A 9,594-nucleotide genomic window follows, 5' to 3' on the forward strand; every position below is an offset into this window, starting at 1 on the left:
AGGAGTCTCTCCACTTCCGGAACCACGTCCCACCCATGCAGAGTTCTATGGTCAATATCTAGCACTGAATTAAAAATAAAAAAAATTAATAAAAATAAATAACAGAGGTCACTACATAAAGCAACAATGACTCAGAAACAAAGATATGAAATAGTAGAGTGAAGGACATACAGAAAATACAATTAGCTTTTAAACATGGGGGATTTGAAGCAATGAAAAATGGCAAATGGTTTTCTGGACCTGGCTGAGCAGGAGGCGCCATCATGGGGGTTGACAGTCACCACAAGGACCGAGAGGTTCGGCGCAAGGAGCCCAAGAGCCGGGACATCTACCTGCCGCTGCTAGTCAAGCTGGACAGGTTTCTGGCCAGACGGACCAACGCCACCTTCAATAAGGCTGTGCTGAAGAGGTCACTTATGAGCCACACTAACTGGCCTCCTCTGTCCCTATCCCGGATGATACAAAAGAGGAAGCTTCCTGGGTGGGAGAACAAGGGCGCTGTGGTTATGTGGATGGTCACAGAGGAGGAGCGTGTGGATTCTGGAAGTGCCCAAGATGAAGGTGTGTGCACTGCGGGTGAGCGGCCCTGCCCGAAATCGCATCCTCAAGGCCAGGGGTAAGAGCCTCACCTTTAACAAGCTGGCTCTGGAGTCTCCCAAGGGCCGAGGCACTATGCTCCTGTCTGGTCCTCGGAAGGGCAGAGAGGTGTACTGACATTTTATCAAGGCCCCAGGAACCCCACACAGCCACACCAAACCCGATGTCTGTTCCAAGGGCCAGAAGTTTGACTGTGCCAAAGTTCAGAGGGCCAGCAGAGGCTACAAAAACTAACCCTGGAATCTTACTGTTAATAAAAAACCTTTGGCCGGGCGGTGGTGGTGCACACCTGTAATCCCAGCACTCTGGGAGGCAGAGGCAGGTGGATTTCTGAGTTTGAGGCCAGCCTTGTCTACAGAGTGAGTTCCAGGACAGCCAGGGCTATACAGAGAAACCCTGTCTCAAAAAAAATCAAATCCAAACAAAACAAAACAAAAAAACCAACAACAAAAGAAAAGTGGCACATGTTTGTCAGTGTAGCAGGCAGGCTGTGCTTTAAATCTTTATTATTGTTGAGGGGAAGGTGCAAGCACATGAAGGTCCCCCCTTCCCTCTCCTTCACATGGATTTCAGGGTGTAAGTCAGGCTCATGTTAGGCTCACGTGGCAAGTACTTCACCCTACCACAGCATCTGGACAGCTTCCAAACTACTGAGAGGCCATTCGGGTTCTAATGTCCCATATGTAACAGTGGCACTAAGCACTGAAGGCCAGAGGGAGGAGAGGTCTCAGCAGCAGCCACCCTGTCCTGGATACCTGTTCCCCAATTCTGGCCTCTGCTGCCAGGCGAATCTCTCGTTGGTGGCCTACGAGGCTGCTGTGATTTAAGAAGGGAGCTCATGAGCCCAGAGCCAAGGCTTCAGTTCTTCTTCGAGGTCCAGTTAACCCTGCACTGCTTCCTCCTCGGGCTATACCGAGACCCCATGCGAGGCCCAGACCCAACAGGACCAGTGAGAGCACCGCCAATCCAGCGGGAAATCAAGCTCAAAGCTTGCCTCAGCTTACAACTGCGATTGTGAAAACCAACCCAAATCTGCTGAAGCCACCTGAGCCACAGCTGAGGCAGGGCCTGACACCTCCTCCTGTAGCCTCTTACACAGACTGGAGGACAGCAGCCACACTGTGAAGTGCAAAGGCCTCCTGGCTCAGAGCGTGAAACTGGAACTAAATTCTCTGCTTGCTTGCTGTATGGTGACTGGGGCCCGTGCTGGGAGCCTGACCTCTTTCACATGCCCCAAATTCTCCCTGCGAAGTCGGTTTAGAAAGGAAACTGGACAGATGTCTCCTTTCATCATCACTACTTAAGACACAGTAGTAGAATGGAGATCTTTTAAGTGCTTTCTGTTTGGTGTTTTTTTTTTTTTTTTGTTTAGCAAACAGCCTTTCCTCTAACCCTAGGAACTGCTTCGGGTCAAATCATGTTGATCTCTGAACAAAAATAATTTCTAAACCTATGAAGTGTGGTCAGAACCCCTTTGATATTTGGAGCAACTGGGCTAAGACGCTGAGTCCAGCAAAGCCCGAGGGCATGGCCTGTGGCCCTTGGTTAGGCTGCCCTGATTTCTCAATGGGGAGAGGCAAAATAATTAACTGTTTGGTGCCTAGTTAATTGGGTGCCATCTCTAAGGAAGGTCACGGGTTGATAAAGAAACCAGTCAACTCATTTGGTTCCCAGAGAGCTCATGCTCCTAAAGATCTCTGCATTCAGACCCAAATATGTCACTGCCGCCAGAGGTAGGGGAAGAAACAAGGAGTTTGTTTGTTTTTTAATAAATCGTGGTGTGTGCTCTGGAGGAGAAAAGATGAAGCCTTCAGGGCTCAAGAAAGAGAAGGTTGCACGCTCTGACGACCGCCCATGACAGCCCCACAGCCGCTAATGACCAACTGCAGCCAGGGGAAAAGGGATAAGTGCTCACGGGACATAGCCCTGGGAAAGCCGTGTGACCAAGGGGACACCAAGGCCCAAGGGAAGCCATGGGAGAGCGCAGAGACCAGATGGCAGGAAATAAAAAAAGCCAAAGCCCATCCCCCAGGAAAGGGAGAATCTCAAGAAATAACCCTCAAAACCTCAATGAAGGGTTGAAAAAGGAAAAGAGAAAAAAATTACGGGGAGTAATGAGGTCTGTTCAAATTATTGAAATAAGGCTAAATTTAGCTGTTTTTGAAGTACGGATGGGAAAACCAGATTTCCTGGGAGTAGAGCCATTTAAAAAAAAATCCTCCTGGAGAAACAAAGCCAATCAGTTGCATCCGTGTGAACATCAGCCATATAGCCCAAGTCAACTTAAGGCCTATAGTGTTAAGAGGTGGTGAGGAACATGGAAGAAGACAGCCAGAAGGGCTTTACTCCTGAGATACAGGAGCCCAGAGCAAAGGCTGCTGTGAACAAGATGCTGTCAGGGACCAGTGGGAAAGCCAGCTTGCATTTTCAAAGATGCTCTCCACTGAGGATGAGGGACATCACACCAGAGCACATCCGGTGAGAGGGCAGAGGGGACAGATCGCAGCCTGCAGGGAGACAGCGCATCGTGGGAATCTCCCAACAGGAGGAGAGTGTGGGGACCTTAGAGCGGGAGCAGATGCGCCTGTGTGTCCTTTTGCTTAGGAAAACTGCTGAACTGAGAAAGACCACTGCCGTAAATAAGCCTTCGAAGTCAGCTCTTTCTAGCACATTCCATGTAGAATCTCTGCAATGGTCTGGGGCTGTTATGCATTCAATTGCTAAATACTGTACTCAAGACCTGGTTGCTCCAAAAGGAGCAGATCAGTGGGTATGTCAGCTCTTGTTGTGTAAACCTTGCTGTACCCCCCCTGCCCCCTCCCCTAGCCACCCCTTCCCCTCTCCCCTCCCACCCCCAAGTTATTCCTGGTTAGTTAATAACAATGCCTGCAGCCTGGTCTGGGCAGAAGAGAGGGCAGAGTGAGTGACAGTCAGGCTGGGACCAGGAGGAGAGAGCAGGCAAGAAAGCAGTCACCGTGGGGTAAGTGGATTGTAAGGCCTGGCCTGTTAGCCAGGAGCTGCCTGGCAGAACAAGGCAAGTGACATCTCGGAGTTATTGACAGGGAAGTAGACTAAATAGCATAGAGGGTTGATATCTGCCCAGCTTTAATGCTATACAGCTTATTATAAATCTAAAAGGGTTTTGTGGCTTTTATATGGAAACTATATGGTCAAAGTGGGGTAACCCCTCCCCCCAAATAATATATTACCACACATAACTCTAAAAAACCAAAACTAGGAAAAAGGGTTCTTGTCACCAGACAGGATCTGTTCTCATGACTTCTTAGGAGGCTGACACTGACCACAACTATGAGGTGTCCCTGCAAAGCATTACTAGCAACTCTGAGTATCTCAACCGGGAATGTAGACCACAGGGCCACACAAGCCCAGACCCTTAGGAAGCCAGGCATGCAGAAGTGACTCAGCACAGACTTCTGGGGGGCGGTGGGTGGGATCCAGATTCAAAGAAAAGGATTAGCTTTAAGAAAACATTGATCGATCAATCGAGCGATCCAGGTGACCTGCTTGTAAGGTCGGCAGAGCTGGGGCTAAGAGCTGATCTGCCGAGCACTGAGCATGTACACAGCCCTGGGCTTCATCCCCAGAACTAGCGGGAGCTGGAGGACTGGGAGGACAGCACTCAGGTCCAAGTGTAAACATAGGCTTTAAACTTGTTTTGGGGTTTTGTTTGTTTTGTTTTTGTTTAGGGATTTTTTTTTCCCATTAGCCAGCTAGGGATTTTTCTCTGTTATTTTTAATTCAAACATCATAGTCTTCCCCTCCCGCTGCCATTTTGAAATCAGGAAATTGTACCCATTTAAATAATCATGACCCGATCGATCAGAACTTGTAGACAGGTGCTTCCAACAGAAAACGTAAGCTCAAAAAAACAAAAACAAACAAAAAACCAAAACAACAACAACATAAAAGCAGGGACCATCTCAGTTATCCTGTTATATGTTTTATGCAGAAAAAGCATTCTCACTGGGAAATGGAGGGGTGTATGTGCACACCTTTACTCCCAGGCACTCCAGACACAGAGGCGGGTAGATCTCTGAGGTCACTGCCAGCCTGGCCTATAGAGTGAATTCCAGGGCAGCCAGAGCTACACAGAGAAACCCTGTCTCGAAACAAAACAACAATAACAAAGACAAAAGGCGTTCTCACCAGAATGGAGGCATTCATTCTCAGTTAAAGTCCTAAATAGGCGCCCACTACGAAGCCTTTTCTAATTTCTTCTCTGATAAAGCGTCCACAAGACTCTATCACACCCAACCCCACTCATCAGCAAGCCAGCAAGCAACACCTTAATTAAGCAAAAAGATTCCCGGAAGGCATTTAAGAATATATATATATCTATATATATATATCTATATATATATATCTATATATATATATATCTATATATATATATATATATATATATATATATATATATATATATCACAGATGGCTAAAGGAGGTGGCTAGCACTCATTCACCTCCAAATTCACAAGGAGAGACCAAACTAAAGTCTATGGCTGCATTTTGAGGTGAGCACAGGTCAGCTGGAGAGAGCAGAGCCAGGCATCTGCCCCCAGGCTCCACAGTCAGGGAAGGGGGAGGGCGGTGGGGGTGGCTGGAAAAAGTCCCAGCAAACTCAGAGCAGCCTCGGGCAGCTTTAGCTTCTGGAAAGCTGCCCATCCTCCTCTCCTCCTTACAGTCAGGACACCTAGGTCAGTAACCTGACCTCTGTGCAGCAGCCTGGCCTTGGGAAAGATCTCTCCTCCCAGGAACCTCCCCTCCCCAGCAGGGTGCTGTAGCCAGAAGCCAGACTGAGAACTGGGCATTTCTCTCGCCTGGCCAGAAACTCCTGCATTCCCACTTCTGGGCTCTCAGTGCAGTTGAACTGCACTGACTTGAGGAACCTACCCTGGCCCAGGAGAATGACAGAGGCCTCTGTGTACACTACCTTATAGGGGGCACTGGTATCATAACATGTAGCAAAATGGAAGAAGCCCTCCTGGAGAACCAAGAGACCTAGATACTTGCCCCCTTAGACTAAGGGCGGGGTCATCTGCCTGAGTCAGCGCACAGTGCCAGGATTGACAGCAGGTGCCCTCATGGTCCACATCCATCCCCCCAGGTTCAGGCACATATTACTGACAGGAAGCAGAAGGACCACGGCTGTTGCTGTTGCTGGCCTGCACACAGGGCCACACTTGGAGGCCTTGAGCCAGTCTGTGGCTACCCTCGGACACATGAAGCTAGAGGGCACAGAAAGCAACTTTGCCTAGCCTGTACCCGGCTCCTATTCAATCCTAGGAAGACTCAATAGCTAAAGGATCTGGAGAGGCCAAGCAAATGCCCTGCTCCAGCCAGGTGACCTCCAAAGAGGACCTTACCGAGCTTTAGCCGTGGTCCTGCTCCCAGGCAGGAGTGCGGGACACCAGCTCCTGCTGCCACACTGCCTTTGGTTCCTCCTTTCCTGTCCAGGCACCTGGTCTGAGCACTGCTGTCAGGAGAGCCTGAGTACCAAAAGAAGCAACTCCAGCTCCCCCACTAACCCTGGAAGCCTTTGGGCCTGCCCTACCAACCCAACTTTGAGATCAAGTGCTGCCGGCTCCCCTTAGTGCCAGCCGCACTACTGGAGGAGGCCCCGATCAATACCCCGAGGACATCCTCATCAGCTCATCACTCATTGCAAGAGTATCTACCCCGTGACAACCCACCACCCACTGCTTCTACACCACACCTGTCTGGGCTGCTAAGGAAGTCCCTGCTAGCACAGCCCACAAGGGCAATAGGTCTGTCCAATAACACATCACACCTGTGTTGGGTCCAAAATCACTAATTAACAGCCCCCAAAGCCGTAAAAGACTACACTACAAAGCCAACACCGCCTAATGGGATGCTACAAGGCACACCTGCATGGTGGCAGCTGCCGGTGACATAAGCTGGTGGCCTTGAGTCCATGACAGGTGGGCGGGAGGAGCACCTGATTTACAACCTGGGCTACTATGAGTGAAACTTCATATCCAAGCTTGATCTCACTCTCTCGTTCTATCTCTCCTCTCTCCCCCTCTTTTCTCCCCTGCCACCCCCCCCCACACACACACATGTGTATGTCTCCACATGTTTCCATTTCTCCTAGGAATGGCAATTGTAAGTCTGGAAGAAGGATGTGTGTCTGATTTTTACATAAAAAGTCCTAAACATTCTTCCAGAGTGGGCATGTTCCCAGTGCTCTGCATAGGTGAGCTGGTTAGAGTTCTCCCCTGCCCTAATCTTGCACATCATTGGAGGCAAATTACAGGGCAGCAGTTCCTCTTCAGGTAGCCTAGCCCAAACCAAATAAATGTAAGATGCGGCCACATAACTTCCAACCTCATTATAATCTAATTTCCGTATTAAGTAACTGTGCTTACCAGCTGGTAAGAAGCACCAGGCCACAAAAGGAGTTCCAGGTGTCCACACCACCTAAGGAAAGACAGAGCTGCAGGAAAGACAGAGCTGCCTTCCTTCCACACTCCTGCCCACGCTCATCATTTCCTCTGCTTCATATCTATAGCTTCCTTTCCTCAAAGATTTAGAGAAGGTGTCTACGGGCCTCACCTGCTGCTTCTCCACCCCCGGGCCACCTGAAGACACTTGCGGCTCTTGTTCAGATTGATTTCATCTCCCTGGCTTTGTGACATCAAGGACAAAGACCTCCCTACTAGGAGGTCTGGCATTGGAGGGTACCAGACAGGCGGTTTAAAGTGTCCACGGGCCCTGTTGGGTTACTAATGTGAGGCTGTCAGTCTTTAATGTTTTAGCCGCCCGAATGGGTGTGAAGTGACTCTAATTTGCCTCTCTCTAAGGAGAGAGGATTCTGGGCATCTTTTCAGGAGCCTGCTGCCTGCCCATGTGCCTCTCCCTGGGAAGTGTCTCACATTTTTGCTCATTCTTGAGAAACTTGTCTCTATATTGAATCTGTTCTCCAGAGGAAGGAAGGGATTTCTCCATTCAGGAAACAAACCCTTTATTGAATATGTGTCCATAGCTTCTCCCAGGCTGTGAATGGCCTTTTTTTTTTCCCTCAAAGTGTTTCTGATAATTAGAAATACTTAATTTTGAAGATGCATAATTTATGTTTCCTTTTGCGAGTATTATTTTCTACTGAAAATCAGCTGCCTCACTTCAGTTTGTGAGAAAGTTCTCTTGACTCCTCTCTAAAGCTTCAAGGCTCCACAGTACAACATCCGGACATGATGGTGATATCCCTGCTCTGGAGACTGAAGCAGGATTGTAAGTCTGACACCAGCCTGGGCTACATAGCAAGACCCTGTGTCAAAAAAAAAAAAAATCATAATTTTATTTTTCTCATTTTAAAGTATAAGACCTATGTTATTTTATTTTTAAATTGGGGATTCTTTTTAAGATTTATTTTATGTATATGAGTACACTGTAGCTATCTTCAGAAACACTAGAAGAGCCAAGCGGTAGTGGCGCACGCCTGTAATCCTAGCACTCTGGGAGGCAGAGGCAAGCAGATTTCTGAGTTCGAGGCCAGCCTGGTCTACAGAGTGAGTTCCAGGACAGCCAGGGCTATACAGAGAAACCCTGTCTTGAAAAAAACAAAAACAAAAACCAAAAAACCCTCAAAAACCAGAAGAGGGTATCAGATCCCATTACAGATAGTTATAAGCCACCATGTAGTTGCTGGGAATTGAACTCAGGACTTCTGGAAGAGCAGTCAGTGCTCTTAACCACTGAGCCATCTCACTAGCCCTTTTAAAATTGAGGATTCTTTTTAAGATTTATTTTAGGTATAATAAGACCTATTTTAATCTTTGTACATGACACAAGGAATTAGTCATATATGTTGTTCTGTCTTGAGGTAGTATTTTGATGTTGTTATTTTGACCTATGAGCTCACCTCGCCCAGGCTAGCCTCTACTCTCAATGTAGCCAAGAAACAACTTTAGCTTCTAATCCTCCTGCCTCTACCTACCTTCCACATTCTGGAATTAACCGATTTACCATCCACGATACCTGGTGCATTCTGTACTCGGTATTGAACCCAGTGCTGTGTGCATGATTGGTAAGCTCTTTACCAACTGAGCTATTATAACTGCCCCTGGTAGGTATTTTTGTTTTAATATGTGGGTATATAGATATTTGTGAACTATTTGTAGAAAATACTGTTGTTTTCCTATTGACTTACAATCCTCTTTTAACAAAACTCTGTTGTCTATATTAAAAAAGGATCCATTTTGAAGGTTAATAGGATTTGTGCTAAGTATAGAATTCAGAGCCTACTTTTTATTTTTTTAATTTTGTTTATTTATTTATTTATTTATTTATTTGAGACAGAGTCTAACTTTGAACCCCTCGGTATCCTGAAATTCACTATGTATACTAGGATGGTCTCAACCTCACAGAGATCTGACTGCTTCTGCCTTCCAGGTCCTGGAATTAAAGGTGTGCACCACCATGCGTGACATCTATCTTCTGTTTTTGAGATAGGATCTTATATATCTAAGATGTATATATCATATCTTATATCATATAAGGTTATGCTCCATGGTTGCTTCACGGGTTGGGTTTCTGTTTTGAGAGCATGGCTTAGATCGAAAATCCTAGTCATACACAAAAGTCTTCCACCATTGATCCAATTGTGTGTTGTATGTATATGTAGGCATGTGGATGCCGGACCCCATGTGACTACGAGTTCTCGTGTGTGCTGTGTGTGAAAGCCACCGACTAGTTTCAGGTAGTGGGGCCACCTACCTTGTTTTGAGAGACAGGGTCTTTCTGTGTGTGGTCTGGCGCTCCATCCTTAGGCTGGAAGGCCAGTGAGCTCCAGGAGGGCATCTCCATCTGCCTCCCCTGCACTGGGATCACAGTATGTACTGCCTTCCCACGTGGGTTCTGGGAATAGGACTCAGATGTGTGTGTGTGTGTGTGTGTGTGTGTTCATCCACTGTACACGCCGTGGGGCCAAAGGCTACTATCAGGAATCTTTCCACCTTA

General features: G+C 47.5%; 1 pseudogene; it reads left to right on the forward strand.

The window, feature by feature from the left end:
* Positions 1–263: 263 nt before the first annotated feature.
* On the forward strand, positions 264–831 carry LOC127690986 (60S ribosomal protein L18-like; annotated as a pseudogene).
* The last annotated feature ends 8,763 nt before the right edge of the window (positions 832–9,594 follow it).

The sequence above is a fragment of the Apodemus sylvaticus genome, chromosome 8 (genome assembly GCF_947179515.1).
Source record: "Apodemus sylvaticus chromosome 8, mApoSyl1.1, whole genome shotgun sequence".
Taxonomy (NCBI): Eukaryota; Metazoa; Chordata; class Mammalia; order Rodentia; family Muridae; genus Apodemus; species Apodemus sylvaticus.